At 45.9% G+C, this 20527-nt stretch overlaps 1 long non-coding RNA gene across 1 annotated transcript in view; it reads right to left on the bottom strand.

Moving 5' to 3' along the window:
• The window catches only part of LOC138472195 (uncharacterized), a 243487-nt gene that overhangs the window by 100691 nt on the left and 122269 nt on the right, over positions 1-20527 (bottom strand). The window contains exon 2 of the long non-coding RNA XR_011268571.1: positions 19961-20036. This is a non-coding gene — a long non-coding RNA (uncharacterized lncRNA). The remainder of the gene's footprint in view (positions 1-19960; positions 20037-20527) is intronic.

Here is a 20527-nt window from a genome sequence, read left to right as displayed (position 1 = left end):
ACCTTCACAAGGCCAGTCAGTGGTGGCACACCCATCTGTGGTGGTTACGGCTGCAAGGCCATGCTCCCATGTATTGGTTTCTGGTCCTGGGACAGATTTCCAAAGGAGTGTTGCAGTCCTGCAGCCAAGAACAGGGGCATCACAGCAAGGGCCATGCTCGATTGCGTCAGGCAGGCATGGGCCCCGCACACATGCGGTACGTGTGCAGGCTGTGCAGACAGTGTGGGAGCAGCAGATGTTGCATTCCGCACATGGACAGGGTGCTGTCTATGAGAGCTTGACTGAGGGCATGGATAGGGTGGCCACTTCCATGATCCCCCAGCAACACAGGTGAAGCAACAGCTGCAGGTCATGCGGTCCACATGTAGCTCCCACAGTGTGCGCATAGAGGCCAATATCAGGGGTCGACAGGCAGCTCTGCAGTGTCTGCGGGCATCCCTGCTTGCAAAGGGTCAGGCACACAGGGAAGCCCTGAGGTGTGAGTTGTTGGCCCACAGAACTGCAATTCATGAGGAAGACGCAGCCAGCAGAAGACTGTTCTGTGAGGAGATTTTATCATTGAGTCAGACAATCTTGGAGGAACTCTGCAACCCATGAGGTTGTGCATAGTGACCTCAAAGCCCTAGGTATGCTGGTGCAATCATCAGTGTCACGCATGGCGACTGCCACTGAGGACCAGGCCAGGGCACTGCATGGTGAGCCTCCAGCCCCACTTCCACCTTCAGATTGAACGTAGGATGGGGATGCTAGCACAGACATGCCTCCCGGTCCACCATAGCAGTGCGGCCCGTGAGCCCATGGAGGGGTATTTTCTTTTATTTTTTGACGTGGGTGGATGTTGACATGCACCCTGCCCCTCCCCCCTCCTGGGTAGCCAACCCTTACCCCTAGTCCATGATGGACATTTTTGTTAATTTTTAGATACTTTTGTTGACACCAGGCAGGGATGTTGGCATGTAATTTTTGAGTTGACCTTTCCAGGTTTATTTTTTTTAATTTTTTTAATTATTATCTTGAGTTGTGCAGTTCCTCTCAAGGCCATGACTTTTGCAGTGGTGGCCATGCAGGCATGCATAGTGAGGTCAACTTGCATGTTTGCATTGTGGTGAGCAGGATGGCATGTGCAGGTAACTATGGCTTCAGTGTATCCTTGCGCATGTGTGGAGGGTACTTCACTATGCCTGTTGTAATGTCTTCATCCATGTTGTTTCAGTAATGCGTGTTCTGGCATTGACTGCTGTCACAGGGGAGACACCCTGCACCTTTTGACGTCCATGCCCCCCATGCCCTCAACCAGACACTGGCCCTCCCGTCACTAATTTGGAAACACAGTTCCTGGTGAAGGTGATGCAGGATTCACACCATGCCGGAGCAGTCAGCAGGTATGCATGAGCCCTATCTTGCATGTTGAGCATGCGCCATTGTTCCCCATTTTTGCTACATGTGTAACGTTACTTATATGTGCTTTGCTTGCTACCATGCGAGGATGGTTTTTTAAGTGGTACTCATGTCACTGTGTTACCTCCCTCGGTAAACTCATCTATGCCCACACCTACTGTGGTGTAGTGCATGTCATTGGCCGTCTCCAATCCAGGAAGTGTACACATTGATGTGTGTTTCACTTGGCCTTCCCTCTCACTGTCACTCTCTCTCCCTCTCTCTTTTATGGTATGCTGCACTCATGGGCAGATCACAATCTATATCCTGTCACCGTCTTGCACCCTGTGGTGCTTCTGCAGTGGGTGCTATCCAAATATTTTCAGGATCCATTCATGTGTTGTCATGGATGTGCATGTTCTTTCTGTTGTTATGCAAGGCAGGTGGGTACCCTGTGCAGGTAAGTGAAGGGCATTTGCAGACACTTGTGTGGTGTTTGGTTGGGAGCCTTGCATTGTGTGTGATCACTTTGGATTGGCTTGTCCTGTGGGGCACCAGTACTACTTCATGGGTGCATGTTTCACAGGGTGTGGTTCTAGTGATAGGTCTTGGCAGGGTGTTGTTTCTATAGATTGGTGGGGCCACTGGTTTCATATTCAACATTTGGGGGGTTCCAACTGTGTGGGGGCCTTTCTTGGGTGGTTGGGAATGGGTGGCAGGGCCAGCTGTTTGTGGCCTGTGACAGGTGTTGATGGTTCTGCTGGTGTGTGTCTCCTTGCTCTTTGACCATGTGTACTGAGTGACACGTCACATACCTTGCAATATTTGTGGGGTAATGGTTCGACGGCACACTTGGCCTCTTTTGCTTAGGGTTACCCGATTACAGCGTGCAGTCCCAGTTACAAGCTACAGCCATGGAACCATTGATGCACATTTTGTGGATGCTATGTTTTGTACCAGCACATTATGTTTTGTGGTGTTGTTGTTTTCACATGCATTTCCCATGCATGCTGCACCATGGTGTTTGCAGCTTCAAGTTGACCGCAGCTGGGTGCATGGTACTGCTGCACTGAATTGAATGCACAATTGTACCAATTGTATGCTGTCACAATGAAGTCTTCATTGACCTTGCACTTTTACTTTGCATCCTACGTTTAGCATGCATTTATCCCTGCTTGCAGTATCACATTGCTTTGTCTTGTCTGCTTCTGCCTTCCATGGCAGTTGCCTTGGTGGCCAGCCTTCCAGCCTGACATCGGCCTCTGTGAATTGCTGCATCAATCATGATCCTGCCTGGAGTGCAAGAGGTGAGTATGTGTGTGCTTGCATTTGTGTGCTTTGCATCATGGTATACTGTGACTGTGTTCAGTGCACTGTTCCAATACTACGCAGGTGATGGCATGCTTTGTCATGTCCTTGGTAGTCTTCCAGGGATGTCCCTGATTTTTTTGAGGCTCAATTATCTGCATCTGTGATGTCTTCTCATTTTCATGCAGCATGTGGACTGATGCATGCGTTGTGTATGTGCCATCATCATGTTAATGGGGATATGTGACATGCACATTTGCTGCATGCCATTGAGGGGGACAGGAAGTGTGGGTGTTGTTGTTAGTCAGTGTGTGTGTTTTGTGTATTTTATTTGCATGCAGTGTGCAGGTGTTGCTGCATGTGTGCTGGGACACATGTTGATGGTTGTCTTGTGAGTTGTTGTTTGCATGTGTTGTATGTCACTGTTGGAGGCCCGTGGGTCTTGGGTTTTTGGGTGCATGAATGTGTTAGATGCACTCTGTTCAATTTTGTTCATTGTCTGCAGATGCTTCCGTCAGGGAATTATGGCTATTTCATGAGATGAAATTTGACTGTTGGCTGCATGCCAAGCGGACAGGTAAGATGTGCATTTATCTTGATCATTATGGAATGGCCATTTTAGTTTTTGCATGTCTGGATTTGGCAATTCTGGTGGGTCGCCCTCTTTGTCACAATTGTCTATTACCTCTTGTTAATTGTTGTTTTTGGGATGGCATTTATTGTGGTCATGTTGCCAGATGACATGTGTGCAGCTATATGCCATTGTGCTGGTTGTATTTTGTGTCCATGTTAATTTTTGAGGCCATGTATGGCTTGCAGCTCAGACATGATGTTTCAGGATTTATCGCTGCTTACACATTTGACATGTATGTTAGTTAGTCATATGGGATGTTTTTGGTGCCAAAGAGATGATTTCATTAAATGGTTGGCATGGGGGTAGTGGTGTCCTCCTTCTTCAATGTGTTTCTTTTGGAAACACGAAATGGAATGACTTGAAGTTCCAAGAGATGACCACAAATTTGCACCTCCAAGGGCGCTTTCTCGGGGTGGTTTTGTGGGCCAAGTCTATTGGCCCATTGTCATCATTGAATGGCACCTGGGATTTGGTGGGATCGTCTGCACGTCACGGGGGAAGGATTTTAGGTGAAAAAGGATTGCACACGCTTGGTACGTGCAGCCTCTCCATGTGCCCTTTGCCCAGCCATATGCAAGCGGTGTGGCTGGTGTGCCACCACCATGTCCACCGGGACGCCATGCTGTGTTACAACATTGTGCAGGACACATGCTGCCACAATGATCCTGCACACTACTGGTGGTGCATATAGCAACCCACCACCAGAGTGGTCAATGGAGTGGAAACGTGATTTGAGCACTCCGAATGTGCGCTCGACTATGCCCTAAGTTGTAATATAGGCAGTGTTGTACCTTAGCTTGGCAGGTGTGTTGGGGTTGCATATGAGCATCATCATGTAAGTGCTCAGAGGGTAGGCACTGTCCCCTGTAGAGAAGAGAATGGTTGTCATTGTCATTTGTTGACAGTGTCTATTGGTCTGTGTGCAACATGCATGCATGTGCATGGCCATTCATACTCACCAATGAGCCATGTGTTGCCATGCTTCCCAGCTTCCAGGGCCCGGTATAGCAGAGACATCCTGAAGATGTAAATATCATGTGTGCTACCAGGATAGTTGGCATACACTTCATTAATGATGCCCTTAGCATCACACACAACCTGAACATTGATGGAGTGCCAATGTTTCCGTTTGCTGTAGGTGTGCTCTGTTGCTCGAGGTAGATGTACAGCAACATGAGTGCAATCAATGGCAACTAGCACTTTTGGTAAGTGTGCCACCACATACAAATCCTGGACCACTGCTTGCCTTTCTGCCGGTGTTCTGGGCATATAGATATGCCAGCAGACAGAAGGACATTCAGTTATGATTCCCAACACCTGGTGTAAGCAGCGCAACTGTGTGGCCTGGGAGATGCCATCTACTATGGCAGTGGTCTGCTGGAATAAGCAAGAGGCCAAAACATGCAGACCAGTGAGCACCTTTGGCAAGGGGCTCAGTGCTTGGGAGCACATGGTGGGTGATGTGAGGTCATCTTCCCACTCCGTGTCCAGGTCTAGGATGATATGGGGGGCCTATACCTGCCATTGAAATGGCAATCAGGCATCCCAAAAAGGCTGGTCCTTAGGTGGAAGATCCGGGCCCTGACCATCCTCCTCCTCCTGCAGTGTCCCCGGATGATTGCTGCAACAAATGGTGCATTCATTGTGACTGTATCCGTGCGTTTGTTAATCATGCCTTCTTTTTATGCAATTTGTTAGTGTGCGCGTTGACGTTTACGCCTGCTATCGCGTGGTGTAGGTGTTTCTGAATTTGCACGTGCTTTTTCTCGCGCAGATGTTCCTTGTTCAATTCCATGAATACATTTGTTTTGCGCGCGTATGGGCTGTGCGATTGATTGACGGTGGTACGTCCCTCGTAATGCCCACATTTTTGCTTGTTCTTCCTCATTCCACGTGTTCCGCCCCCTTTTTAGGTGGCTGTGTAGGCCCGGCCAGCCCTTCTCTTGGAGTCTCGCACAAGCTGTTCGTCGGGTCACAGTGACAGGGCGGGCCGCCGTGGATTCCTCGCAAGTCCCGGGTAAGCCCCGCACGTTGTGTTCCATGAATCGATGAATGGAGACTTGCGTGCAATTTCACGCGTAAGTACCCGATTTTTAGCACAGATTATTCCATGAACGGGCTATGTGTTTAAACTAAAGATCTATAAGCGGACTGTCAGCTGACACCTTACAACTTAAACCAAATTAAGGAACTAATATAGTGCACCCTAATCATCCCTTGGGGATCATTAGTCTCAATAATAAAACACTTGCTAAAGTCATCAAAAATCAATGACTCCCCATGTAGCCATATTTGGTGATGCCCTATCGATTCCCATTAATATTGGGACGTTCCACGTTGTACAGTCTTTCGCTCCATCAGAGTACAGGGATGTACTAACAGAGTACAGGGATGTTAGTCTCTCTTGAATACAAGAAACAATTAGATTTTATTTAATTATTTTTCCTACTCCCCGATCTTACGTAAAATGGCATTGAAGCCAGCCTGGCATCACTAATATATCTGTTATGTACCCAACCTGAGAGCAGGATTTTCTCTAATGGGAGCACATTGGAGTTCTTATTCATGACAAGAGAGACCCGGGAGTGTTGGTCCTGTCACCATTAATGCTTGTTTAGCAATCGAGTCCCATGCTTATATGCATCCCAAAAATGGCCTTGATAGAGGGCTGCCTATTAATCATTATATAATAGTGTTTGGATATGTGCTGATGGCATGCATTTGTACATTCATAATTCACACACGTATTTCATGATTTAAAGTTGGGTGAAAAGCCTTGCAAACAGATACCCTGGTTCTCCAACTCCATCATTCATCCTCCTGAAGTTGATAAATTGAGTAACTAAAGTGGGTAACATGAGTGACTTTAATCCTTACAGTACTTATAAAGCTCTGTATAAATCAGTGTTTTATGTATGAGATTGGCACTTGTATCAGTGTTGGTATAAATCGGAACACATTTGAGAAGCACTCTGTAACAGGCTGCAAAACTCCATTTAATCCTGATCTTCCATGGTAGCAATTTTTCTATTATAGGTGATTGAACTTTCGCAAGCATTCAATTGTTGTTAAGATTGGGAATCCTAATCCATTCTACATCTTGGGTAACTAAGATACGTAAAGATGAAATTTTGAATAACGCATTCATTAAGAATTAACGGTTTATACATGCTGTCCCATTGATGTTCACATCGCTAGTCCACCCTATGATGGTTTTCATCGCGTTAGGAATATCACAAAAGGAGGAGAGAATTGTATTGGCTATTGCCAAAGTAAATGGAGAAGATTCTACTCCTGATAGAATCCCAGGGTTCAAGCTATTCGCCTCTTGAGAGGCAACAGCGTGAGGCCCCAGTGGCTGCATTTGTCCAGGTATTTGATCTTTATAACTTATGTTCTCTTAGATTTTGAGAAGCTACAAAGGTGGGTATGACAGAAGAAGAATGAGACGTCACAGGTCTTGTTAAACTGGGAGCAATTGCCTGAACATGTGAAGGACCTATTGCGACCGTACCTACCTGATTCATTACAAGCTGAGATGGATCCACCACAGGCACTGGTGTAAAGAGCAAGGCTATTTTGGATTCAGCTGTATTCTGAATTGCATCTTGGGATTGTGTTGGGATAGTCACAGAGGGGTTGAAATTAACATTTTGTACTTCAACATTATAGGTAATTTCTTGTTTTTTTGTTAGCCAATGCAGGAAAATATGTATCCATATTTGCCTGCACTAGGCTAACATGGTTGTCACTTACAACAGTGGATGACTGCATATGAGGAGGGTTTGACCCAAGCACTTGTCCTTCTGAGATTTGTTGTACTGGCACAGATGAATAATTGTTCAATGATGTACTCAGTACCGGTATTATTTGAAGAAGGTTTTTGCTTTCGTCATTGAGTTGGCTCAAATTGAGAACATGTTCTTCCTGTGCAGAGTTGCCACTACTTTCTATGTTAAGCTTGTGCTTTTTTGCCTTTGAAGTGGCTTGACCTGAAGGTTTTTTCTTCGAGAGCTTCTCAGGACATCCCTCACTACCTTTCACACAATGCCGTCTTTTTACTGCCTTTAGGTGTTTGTTTTTGCTCTCCTGGGCACATGATAGAAACCAGCTGAGGATTCTTCTTTCTCTATGCAGATAGCGTCTATAGAGACGGCAGCCTGTTCCTGATCTAAGATGTCAGTAATGGCCGAGGGATCAGGAGAGTCTTTGTAAGGAACAATTTCGGCTGCTGTTAGAGGCTCTGTGCAGAAAGATTGCGGTACAAGCTTTGCATTGTATAGGATTTGTTCTACCTGCAAAAGCCTCTCATGTTCGAGTTTAGCTAAAGCGATCAGATCTATTGGTGAGGACGGGGGAGCCTCACATGTGAATGAGTCAGATTTAAGTACCACCTTAGCAAAAGTCGTGGGAATCCCCTTAACCAACAGAAGATCGTCAGAAGTTTGAGTGCCAATATTCACCATCGCAGCCAGCAAGACCTGTTTCGCGAGTTCCCTCTGTACGAGCAAAACAGCTCTCTCAGGACATGCTAGATGAAATTTGTGACAAGCTTCTTGGGCGAATATGAAGCCCTCCAATTTTGAAAGTTTTTCAGTGTTGAGCAAAATGCTTTCTTTCATATCCTTTAATAGGGTATGAGTAAATTCATGTCCTCTATCAAACAAATTCAGGATTCGTGTTAACACTGGAAAGTTATTAATCTCTTGTTCCAGAAGATGTTGTGAACCTTCTTCCGTAGACAAGAGGACTCAGGAAAATGTGTCAGGTTTAATACTGGAGAGGCATCATTACCAAAGCCCTTTAAATAAAACTCATGCTCATGAGTGTTCAGATGTGGGTTGTCATCAGAAGTATCAATGTCTTTAGCAGGAGAACTTGCAGACATTTGTGGTGGAAGAGACATTTGAGGTGGCTCAATAAATTTAGAAGAGGAACCAGCACAGGAGTGTGCAGATGAAATAGCTTTATGAAAATGTACCTGTAAAGAAAATGTAAAGATCTTTCTCGGATAGTGCATCATGTGTTGCATCAGCGTTGACGTCTTTCAAAGAGAATGGCACGTTCAAATTAAGCATATTCTGCTCAACCTGTGCCTCTACTGGCTTCAAGCTAACAAGGTTCTGAAAAGACACTGGGCCTCATTACGAGTTTGGAGGTAGCCATGCTGCTATTAGCTCCCTGGTCCTTTAGCGGCTCCCGCTAAGAGCGGCTGGTTTTACCAACTGCCCTTAGCGGTACCCGCTTAAGGACCTCAGAATGCAGCGGTAAGGGGTTAACGGCACCGGCATCCTTACTGGTGCCGTTAACCCCTTACCACCGCACTCGGAATGAGGCCCAATGATAGTAATGAACATTTGCAACTTAAGGACATCTTACAACTATGTTCTTTTTGGCTTGAGCCTTTAACATGCGTTTCTTTAGTGGGAATTTCTCAAAGTCGCTTGCCGTTTCTGAGCGTGGTTTCCATAACAAGTACAATCTATGGATTTCAGATGAAGTTTTGATTACTTAAAGTCCCACCACTTTGTCTACTCTGACAATACAATAATTACTGAGTCACAATATGAGGATTTCCTCTAAGAAGTAGCAGGAGAGCGCAAAAGCCGATGCTCTTTCAATTATAATTCTCTGTACATTACGCGGGCTTCCATGTTAACTGCTAACGCTTTAGAGTAGGAGCGATTGGTTAGTACAGCATTCTAATCAAACTGCCTGTGCACTACATGGACTTCAATGTTAACAGAGGCTCACCAAGAACACTTGAGCGATTCACCAAATTGCACTAGAAAAAATAATGTCTGTTAAATCTAGTTTTCCTTTTTTGTATTTCTTGTTTTTTGTTTTTTATATATTGTCCAATTTAATCATCAATGACCTAAGGTTTTCCAACTCCCACACCCCTCTCCTCCTCGCCGGACAGCCAAACAGCTACTTGATATGCTACTTCAGTTAATATGGAAGAGACGAGATGGGTGCGCACCTCAGTTAATATGGAAGTGATGCGCTGCTTGTGGCGGGCTGAAGTCGGACGTGGGGGGCGGCATTAGATGTAGCCAAGTAGAGTCCTTAATCCGTGTTGCGGCAGCCGACGAGCTTCCGCTTGCCGATGGCATCCTGTGAGGTGAAAGTTGAGCAGCACAGTAGCACAAGGGTACAATATCCTTCCGTGCAAAGACGCCAGCCAAACAGCTACTTGAGATGCTACTTACCTCTTTGCTTTTGCCTTCACTCCCCCTATCCCCTGCTGATATGTTCTCTCTTGGCACCGTGCACCTGGCCACCCACTGTCCACAGGGCCCAGTTACCTGCTCACCCTGCCACCCTCCCGCACTGCCTCCAGGCCACCCCTTGTACTGGGGTCTGTATCTGTACCCATACAGCCCCCCCTTTTTTCTTCCTGCACTTATCAGACCTACTCTGTCTGCTGCCTTAAACCCAGCACTTGCCACTTGCTGGCTGCACTACCACTGTTTGTTGCCTTTATTTATTTATTTATTTATTATTATTATTTATCTGTTTCTCCTTAGCGCCGCACTTTCCACTTCTCCCCCCGGCAATGCACTTTTCCCCTGCCTCTCTCCCATGCACTTGCGCGTTCTCAAAGTCACTGGGCCTAGTAAGATCGGTGTTTTGTTCTCCCCTGCACCCCTACCTTGCCTTATCGCGCTCTGAATCACTTGTGTACGAGCGCGATAGAAATAAAATATCAATATCAATAAAGTGCATACCAGTGTGAAAAGCCTAAAGCCTGAGGCAAAAGAGCCTGGAAAGAGGCCAAACAAGGTTACGGGAACTCTTGGTTGCGTGACCTGTAATGGGTGGACCATGTGGTCTGATAACTGCGCCTAGACCAGCGAGTTCCTCACTATGAAGGTCACCGACAGCACAAATCAAGTCAAGGAGAAGCTGAGGGTTCCTGGTTGCGTGACTTGTGATGAGTGGACCGTGTGCTCTGACAACTGCGCCTAGACCGGAGAGCCCTAAATGATAACCAGCAAAAGACATTGGAAATGATTGATGAAGAACTGTGAAACTACTGGTCAAACAAGTCAGATTGTGGGTCAAGTAGACCTATTGTTTTCTTGTACTGAACATTGAGTGGGTAAGAGCAGTACAAGCGCTGCAGTGAAATCTTGGACTAGGGAACCCTGAGAGTGGAAAGCACTACAAAACCTTGTCTTGGGGAAGGGAACCTCAAGACCTCCTTTTTGAACAAACTATATTGAACTTGGGGAAGGGAGCCCTAAGAGTTAAAAAGAACTAAGATATGCTGTTTTGGGAAAGGAACCTCGAGACTTTCCTTTTGTGTGAACTATACTATATTAATCTTGAGGAAGGGAACCCAAGAAGAACTCTAAGCTAAAACAGCTGAGACTTTATTTTTGACCACTATTCTGTTGGCTAAAATCCCACACCACGTTTTTTCTTGATATGAGGATAAGCATACGTTTTTTACACAGACAGACATTTTGATTTGGACTTACAGGCACATATTTCCTTTAGTTTTCTTTAGGCAGGAGACATCCCAACCTTAGTATTATGGCTAGTTAGGCCTTACACCATCCTGACATTGAAATAAAATAGTCTTTGTAACTTCAAACCTGTTGTCTGTGTCATCTCTTGATACCATGCCTATTTCACACTAGGCTATTGGATGTGGCTGGAGTATCGGGATATGCTGTATCTTGGTTCCACACCTTCCTATTGGATCGTTTTAAATGTGCCTAGATCAAAAGTTACACTTCCAGTGCTATTCCCATTCACTGTGGAGTTCCACAAGTCTCATCTCTGTCGCCACACCTTTTTAACATGTATGTTTAACTACGCATGTCTATCTTCACTAAATTCAATCATCCATATCATTCATATGCTGGTGATACGTAGATTTATATGCTGGTCAATAAGTCTGCAGACTTCTTTTCCAATATTGTTCAGTGTACTGCTGTGGTATCTGAGTGGATGATGATAAATAAGCCTCAGCTTAACCCGACAAAAACATAGGTCATCCTGCTGGGGCCTAACCATCTGGTTGGTGATTTAACTTATCTCCCTTCACTTTTTGACATGCTCATGTCCTTTTCTCAAAAGGTAAAGAACCTGGGATGCTATTGGCAATCCACCTTGGGATGCGATCACCAGCAAGTTGGATCCATTGCACAATCCATTTATTATACATTACACTTTCTACATCATTTCCTTCCTTTCATTGATCCGTCTGCCCATCTAGCAGTAGTTGGCTCCACGTTCAATTTCAAAATGGACTATTCCAATGCTATTTTAGCACGCATCCCTTTGAAACAGTCGCATTGTCTACAGGGTGCTCAAAATGTGTCTGTTAGAGGCAACCTAAGCCTGCCTCAACCTCCACCCTACAAATATCTCTTGTAAGGAAGGCATGGTATCACAAGTATGGCAGACACCAATGATGTAGTTCAAGTGTGTTTATTGAACTATGATTGGGTTGGAAAAATGCCTATCTAAACCTAAGTTCTAACGATGGGAGCAAACTACGACCGTTAAAACAAAAGAAAACACTTTCCTAGTCATGTCTTGTCAAATAAACAAGGGCCTATACTAAAAAACCTATTGCCAAACCTTACTCTAAAGAACAACAGGGTGTGGGTGTTGCAATATAAAACAAATAACAGTGTAAGATAAACAAAAGGTCCCTGTGGTATGGGAGTTATGGATTGCTGAACTATAGCTTCCCCTTCCCCACGCTTCAGCACAGGACAATGCAGAACAATATGGCTCTTGGAGCACACTGACTTCTCTGGCAGGGGGAGGCAGTCTTTAGGATACATCAGAGTCTTTCAGCATAGCTTCTCTATATACTTTAACAAGTCTCTTTCTTCCACAGTGCCTGGATCAACACAACGAAAATAATAAAACTCGGAGTTCACTTCTTTCGGTCTGCCTCAGCCTGGCGCAGACTGTTTCTTCCCCTTCTGTTTCACAATGGAATCTCCCTCAGTCTGGCTTGGATTCCCTGCTTTTTCTTTCATGTTAGGTCCCACTCGATCAGGCTCAGACCTGACACTTCAACAACTTCCTTCTTTCCATATAATAGAACTGAAGACTTTCGACTGGTCAATGGATTTGACTGTTACCCTTGCCTGACCACTTTGTTCCTTTTCATCGGATCCCAAATGTTCAATCATATCACAAAGTTCAATCCAATCTCAAAGGTTCAGTTCTCAAGATACTTTACGGCAGAGATATTTCGACTGGGCACCCTCGTGGTGCAGGACCACTCTGCTACTTAGTATCGAAAAACATTTATCCTTTTACTTGTGTATTTAAACAAACGCCTTATGTGACACTTGGCTGCCACCCGCATCCTTCGCTCATACGCAACCCAGTTCACACAGTTGCCTTCAACTCAACGGCTGTATGTAAGGTTCGGCTCGCAGCTTGGATCGTTAAGTTGAGGGCAATACCATGGCAGCTGCACTTCTCCCCTGGCTCGTCCAGTTAGGGAGGATGGCTCCTGGTATCTCAGAGGCACCTTACAATATCTGATGGCCTTTCTCCTTCGACAAACACATTCTGTGTCAGACTCATCAACAGCCCAGTGATCATTTGTCAAACAGGTCAAGGGTACTTCTCGCCTTGGTTTCTCCCTGTGACTTTTCATCTGGCTTCCTCGATTCAGCTGCGGCTTCAAATAGCTTTCTCCTTCTGTGGCTCTGCTTCGATCCTCGCTTTGCTCGCTGCCCTGCTGCTCTTAGTTTGTTCTCATGCTCGGCCTTTTATCTATGCGGGGAAGGGTAACTGAAATCAGTTGTGAGTTGTTGAGGTTAATTATCTGACTCTGATGTTGGGGCATGCTGCACGGAAGGGCTGGATGTAATTCTGTCTTCTCCCAGAACACTCAGTCCCTGTAGTCGTGTTTGTGCAGGAAAGGAGGAGGAGGTAAAGTCAAATAACACATGGAATGAGAAGGGGTGAAGGAATAATCGGGACAGGGATACCGTGTCTCTCCATCGGGTGTCCCACTCCCGAGGGGCCCCTCATCCAGGTGATCTTCTTGCACTGGTCCACCCCCAGGATCTCGATCCAAAAGCGATGGCTTTGTCCTGGCCACCAGGATGACAGATCCCAAGGCATTGGTCCACGAGACACCCTTTGGTTTCTCACACTCTCCACGAGTTGCCAGTTAGTCAGAGGATTGATTTCAAAACCATCTGCCTAGTTTTTAAATGTATTAATAGACACACACCATCATATCTGGCTGACAGGATCTCTAAATATTATGCAGACTGCTCACTTCAAGTGTCTGTTGGAGGTTTCTTCATCTCTTTGGGTTCATAGAGGAGAAAGACATTTTTCCATTTATGGACTTCGATTATGATTCTATGTCAAGACCGGAGGCAAGCATTATGCTTCATCTTCACATTTATTCCTCTATCCAGCAGTTTCAACAAAAACAAACATGATAACTTCCCAGATGGGAAAAACATTTTCTTTTTTTTCTTTTTTCAAGAAAAAACTACATTTCCCTTTAGTCCAGTCTATCTGTAGTCCAATATGCCATGAGCACGTTATCCTAGTCCTTTCTGTCATCTACGGCTCTCCAAGCAGACAAGTCACGTTTTTATATAACTTTGTAGCGAAGAATTTAGGAATGTGTATTACTTGGCATTGCGAGTGCACGCAGATATAAGGGAAAAGCGTGCACATTACCTTATGATATATGGATATTGATGTTTGATTCACTCGAATTTAGAGCAAGAGTATTAATAGTTCGGAGTCGGCATGTTTAGGGGCTCGCCGGACTCTGCAGAGTGAGAGTGACTTCAGCCCCCTCATGCGGGAGGACGGAGCACGCTGGAGCGGCCCCCACCCTCAGAGAGGCGGGGCCACGCCTCCCGATTCAGTAAGCGCACGGAGTCAGCACCAGCCGAGGAGAAAGCCCCCACCCTTGGGAAGGAGAAGCTTCCCCGCGAAGAGAGCCGGAACGAAGTAATGTACATTTCTAACAGTACGCGCTTCAGTATAGCAACACAGGGGAAGGGAATAAGCGCAACAGAGCGCCCAATTACCTCTTATAAGCAGGGAGAGGTTGCATATTGAACGAGTGGGTTCCCCATGACAAATATATATATCGGTGAGCAGAACACTACTGTGAATAGCAGCAAGACAAGTGCTGCAAGCCACAAAAGCTCCAAGAGAGAAATTCTGAAGCCTGCTCCACAGGACAGTAACTGGTGCAGTCATGCCTCAAGAGACAGTGAGTTAGTGGACGTGCCACAACACCTGGATCAGGTACATAAGGCACAATATCAGCACATAAAATGACAGAATTCGGATGTAGTGAGGAGGAGCAGGCTGATGACCTGGCCTATAGCTTTAGAGAAATGCTGGGAAACTCACTGGCAGATGCAGTGGCATACGGGGTAAGACCCCTGCAAGAGAGACTGGTGACCATTGAAACACTCTTAAGTCAGGAGAAAAAAGGCACCAATAACAAGGAGAGCATGTCCACTAGGGCCATGCCAGAGGCCCCTCATGGCTGTAACAAGACCTGGAAGAGAGAGATCTCTTCTGACCCCATGGGGCAACCAGATGGGGCAGACGATGAGGCTCCAGAGGCTACCGACACATTTACAAAACGAAGAGACGCTTTTATGCACAAGTCGGGAGTGCCGAGCCTCACGACCCCTACCCAGGGGAGGAAAATATGGGAATTGTGGGGCAGGACTCGGAGGAAGAGCCAATAGAGACCCCACGATCCTCGCAAAAAGAGGACGATAGAGCCGAGGAAGACAAGGCACAGGCCCCTCCTAAGAAAAGGCTATGGAAACTTAACAACATAGAGGACGACGAAGAGATGGCAGATATGTTTGAGCCAGAAAATATCAGAAACCCTAAATCGTCTGACTGGCTGCCTTCACCATGAATCATGAAGTATATGACTCAGAGGCTGCGCAAAGCGCTCGAGAGAGAGAGGCAAGGCAATGCATGCGGGCCTAATGCCCGAAGCCGGAACTGCCAAGCAAGGTGGCGGAAGCACCAGAACTTGATCCAAAAATGCTGGCATTCGTGTCAAAGACCTCCGATACCCCAGGAAAGGGATAGACAGGTTGTGGAAAAGTTTCCAGGAGAGGAGATGGACCCAGACATACTAGCTAACTGGGCTCAAAGAGCTGTGCGCCTCTTAGGCAATGCAAACTGTGCCATATCCACCGGAGCGCAGAAGAGGCCTCCTCCTAAAGATTGACCCCAAGTTAGAGGACCTAGCCTCCTACGAGGCAGGAGAAGCGGCACAAATTCTCCTATTTGGAGAGCCATTCGGGAAGGAAATGGGGAGATTTGTAGGCACCTACACACCCCTAGAGAAGGCCCAGGCATCTATAAAGAAGATATTCCCAGGCAGGGTTTTCTCCGGGACCGGTCGGTATCGAGACCGAGCGACTGGTCTTTATCAAGCCGCAAGAAGGCCTCAAAATAACAGGGACCATTACTGGGAGAATAAGCAGCAAGATGCTTTCTCCCCCGCAAGACGGCGTTTCCCGAGAGGAAAACGAGGAAGAGACATAACCCATATCCGCCAGTTGGGGGAGGACACAGCTTTTCTGGGAGAACTGGCGCACACTTTCCAGTGACGCCTGGGTCCTGCAGACAGTTAGGGGTTTGCAGCTAGAATTTATACAGGTACCAACGTAGACCAAACGCCCCCGACCACTGCACACAGCGCGGGTAGAGAAAGAAACCTTACATACGGAGCAGCGAAGCTTAGCGCGGAAAAGAGCTACAGAACCATGCAGCGCACACCCGAGATTTATAAGCAACATGTTCCTGGTGCACAGGAAAGACAACGTAATACCTGTAATAAACCTGAAAGAGCTGAACAGCCGAGTGACATACCACCGTTTCAAAATGGAAAGGATTAACCAGTTCAGGGATATCCTCAGACAAGGCGATTGGCTATCAACGATCGACCTAAAGGAAGCTTACCTCACGGTACCAGTCCAAAGGAGATACCAACCGTTCCTTGCATTCGATTGGGACGTACGATTTTGGCAATTTACGACAATGCCATTTGGGCTAGCCTCAGCATCATGGGCTTTCACAAAGCTCATGAAGCCGATAGTGGCAGCGATCAGAGAGAAGGGGATCAGGATGATTATTTACCTGGACGATATCCTGCTGATGGCGAACAGCAGAGAGACACTCCAGTATCAGACAGGCTAGGTGAAGGAGTTTTTAGCATCATTAGGTTTCCTATTGAATTAAGAGAAGTCAGATGTGATCCCGACGAGGAGGATAGACTTCCTCGGGGTCATCATAGACACCAAGACAGCTACTTTAGAGCTGCCAGCCAGGAAAGTAAGTGATATAAAAAGAGAGATAAGGAGTTGTCTAGACAAGAGTGTAGTGTCCCTAAGGTCAGTAGCAAGAGTAGGTGGTCTACTAGCAGCGTCGATTCCGGCAATATTTCTAGGGCCCCTACACTATCGAGCCCTGAAATTACTAAAAATAAGACACCTACAGCAGGGGATAAAATACCACCAAGCAGTGCCCCTCGATGTAGAATCCAAGACAGAACTGGAATGGTGGCTAGAGAATATGGATGCATGGAACGGGAAGGCCATCTTCGGAGACCGGCCCGATCTGTTGATAGAGTCAGAGGCCAGCAAAGCAGGCTGGAGAGCCCACTGCGGGGAGCTAGAGACAGGGGGAAAATGGAGCGCAGAAAAGCTCAAGATGCACATCAAGTGTCTGGAGCTACTAGCCGGCTCATTGCAATCAAAGCCTTCATGAAGGGCAAAGTGAACTTGTGTATCCTGCTGATACAAAATAAATAATACATAAATATTCTTTTAAATGCTCAACTTTCTGAGAATCGGGTCCTTAGTATGGTTCCATGTGTTAATATCCCTACAAAAATATCGGCATACAGAAATATAGCCATATTGTTGCGGTGATATTAAGGCATGGAACCTGCGGGGCACACCCCTGCAACCCCCACATTATTTTTAAAGGAGTGGGGGACACCCCTGCAACCCACGCTCCCAAAAACCCCCAAAATTAGCCCCCCAAAAATATCGCCTATGGCCGTTCCAGACGACTATATATACAGTGATATCTTTGGTGGTGATAATATGTAGTGATACCCTTAATATTCAGCACTATGTTAATGAAGCAATAGAACCCAACCAGTAATGCCCCCCTTCGAAGGGTGCTATTGCTATTAGTACCCCGGCATGTCGTACCGGGGCGCTAATATCTTTTTTTCTCAGTCTGAGAAAACCGTTTCTCGACTCGAGATAAAAAAAAAGCAAAATAAAAGGCTGCCAGGGATCGGGCAGAAGGGATTACACATAGGGCCTCATTACACGGTAGGCGGTAGGGGATTTCCGGCACTGGTAAGGGCACCGGTGCCAGTAATCCCCTACCGCCCTACTACGAGGTCCCTCAGCGGGTCCCGTCCTTATCGTGTGGTCAGACCACACATTAAGAAAGGGACCCGCTGAGGGACTTCAGAGCTAATAACGGTACTGCAAATTGCGGTACCGTTATTAGCTCTTCCCCATTCCCATTGAGCCCTATGGGGGCTCGAATGGGAATGGGGAATGGTAATTGGCATGGGGATTTACCGGGTCCTCCAGGGTCAGAATGACCCAGTAAGTCCCCATACCGCCTACCCAGACCCAGAAGGAGGTAAGGGGTAGCCATGGCGCTAATAGCGCCATGGTTACCTCCTACCGTGTAATGAGGCCCATAGTCACTTCTCCATTTCCATGGCAGCCAATGAACTTAATGGAAAAAAAATAAACAAGGAAAATTGCCGCCATGGAAAGGGGACAAGAGACTACACGTAGTCCATTCCCCTGTTCCATGGCAGCCAATGAAAAAATATAAACAAACAAAATGGCTGCCATGGAAAGGGGGAAGGGACTACACATAGTCCCTTCTCGCTTTCCATGGCAGCTAATCGCGGGATGGAGATGCTCCCGGAACAGTCCTGTTCCTGGCACCTGCAAGATACAACGCAGCAGAAGGTAAGTGAGGAGGGAAGGGGAGACCTTAAATATGTAGAAAAGTGCGGTGGGGGTTGGGGGAAGGCGGAGCGGGGAGCACACTTACGTGATTCCCGGCGAGGAAAGATGGCGGTCCCCCTCTCAGAGGAGGCTTGGAGCGGAGTCTTTCCCTGTGTGGTAAGGACCCTGTTCCTAGCCTCCTCATTGGCTGGGAGGCCGCCACACCCCCTTTGCTGGATGCTAATATTAAAGCATGTTTTCTGTGCAAAATGCTATGCAACTTTGTTTGTGGGAAGTCCATTCACCCTTCATATAAGCTATTCAAGTTGACTGCACTCATATAGGTTTCCTATTCTTTACTGAGGGGGAGAAAGGTTGCATAGTGACTTTTACATTAACATTTCACAACATTTGGTAATGTTCTGGTTATCGTGAATATTAATATTATTTGACATAATACCTGTTACACGGTGTGAGAAATCTACTGTTTTGACCCAGGTTAATGATCCATCCAGCTCTGGCTCTGTCAGTACTCGGCTGATCAGCCAACTAAAGGGTTAATTCTAGTCTTCATACAGAGGGAGGAGATTGACAGAGGTATTGGCCAATCAGCAAGTGTACTTCATCTGACAATGTTTTGTTTCCTGTGGTTGCTAGGAGACAGGTGAGGATGAGAGCCAGCTTGACGGTTATGAGTGGGCATATTGAGCGACGTGGAGGAAAAGAAATATAAAGTTATAAAAGTTAAAGGAAAAGAGTAAGCGGCACTGTTGCGCTGAACTACGAGTTCGTTTGATGAGCAGTTACAGCGATCGGCTGTTTTATTACCTTACCAAGGATACAGAGTTACAGTTTCACAAATATAACTGTACTACGCAGCGTCGGAACCGTTGAAAGAGGAAGATTAGCTGTTCGTGAGTTACGGGGAGCGGCAGCAAGCGGTCAGACCCTTGTTCCCATTAATCTTCTAAATGAAGCTGTGAAACGAGCGAACAACGCCGATAGAAAAGACGCGGCTCGTGTATTCACACAACTGAGGGGGCGGAGTCAGAGAGAGCTGACAACATTGACGATCGCTTTTTGCCGTCTGAGTGGAGTCGCCATCTCTACAAAGGCTGTTGCCTTTATCAGCATGTTTGGAGAAAGTGCATGGGGAAGCCGTGGAATGACAGGGAGAGAGAGAGAGAGAGAGAGATGAAAGAGACAAGGAATGTGTGAAGGCTTGATGAAGTAGAAGTTTGCTCGTGTATGAGGGATAAAAAAGAAACTGTAAAGGGGACGTTTGAAAGGAAGAAACATGAAAGTCAGTTTGATACAGAAAGGTCGGAAATGAAGAAAGATTGATGAGAGAAGTTCAACATATCAGCATTTAGAGACGGGTTAAACGTCTGCAAATAAATAATAAACCTCCTATCCGAGAATAAGATACCACATCTCTTAAGAAACATATTTTGAAAGACAATAGAAGAGAGAGTAAAGTCTAAAGAGTTATGAAAGAACTATAAACAAGAGGATACTCATTCCATAGAGTAAGAAGAAATGTAAAGAGACATAACAAGAAGTTGAGATATAAGGAAATGAAGTACAGAGACAAAAAAATAAAGTAGGAGAGTAAAAGACATTGAAAAGACATATATATATATAGACTTACCTGAGAAGAGTCCAAGAGTGTTCTCTAAGAAGATCTTGAGTTTCAAGTCTACGACAAAGAAGAAACGTATCCTTTACTATAAAAGATAAAAAAAGAGAAACAAGAGAAAGTTATATGTTAAATAAAAGTTGTTTCTGTAACATAATAACACCTACTTTCTGTCTCAGTGTATTTATTAGAAAGTTAAATTACGACCTGTCTACACACGGGCACTTATACCATTGTACCTGACAATGTTTAAGGTGTGGGACTTCAGGAAAGCTGTTATTTGGTGTACCATTTGTTGATATTTCACAACATTTTAAATAATTGTAATGTTGGGATTGTATTACTATTAAGTGCCCTATTATTGTAACAAATGTGTGTACTAATACAGTCTTTTTAAGGTGCCGCTGAGGAGTTTCTTCAGACACAATGCCATCAGTTAAAGAACCAGGGCCACCTCAACAAAATGGCAGAGACAGGATAACAAAGCTGCTCAATTTAGCAAGTGTTGCTGGATGCATCTGCTTCACACTTTGCATTGCTCTTTAATCAGGTGGTCCATGATGAACACTCCATTGCTGG

This window comes from Ambystoma mexicanum, chromosome 8 (assembly GCF_040938575.1).
Source record: "Ambystoma mexicanum isolate Mex_15411 chromosome 8, UKY_AmexF1_1, whole genome shotgun sequence".
Lineage (NCBI taxonomy): Eukaryota > Metazoa > Chordata > Amphibia > Caudata > Ambystomatidae > Ambystoma > Ambystoma mexicanum.
This window is presented reverse-complemented; position numbering and strand designations above follow the sequence as displayed.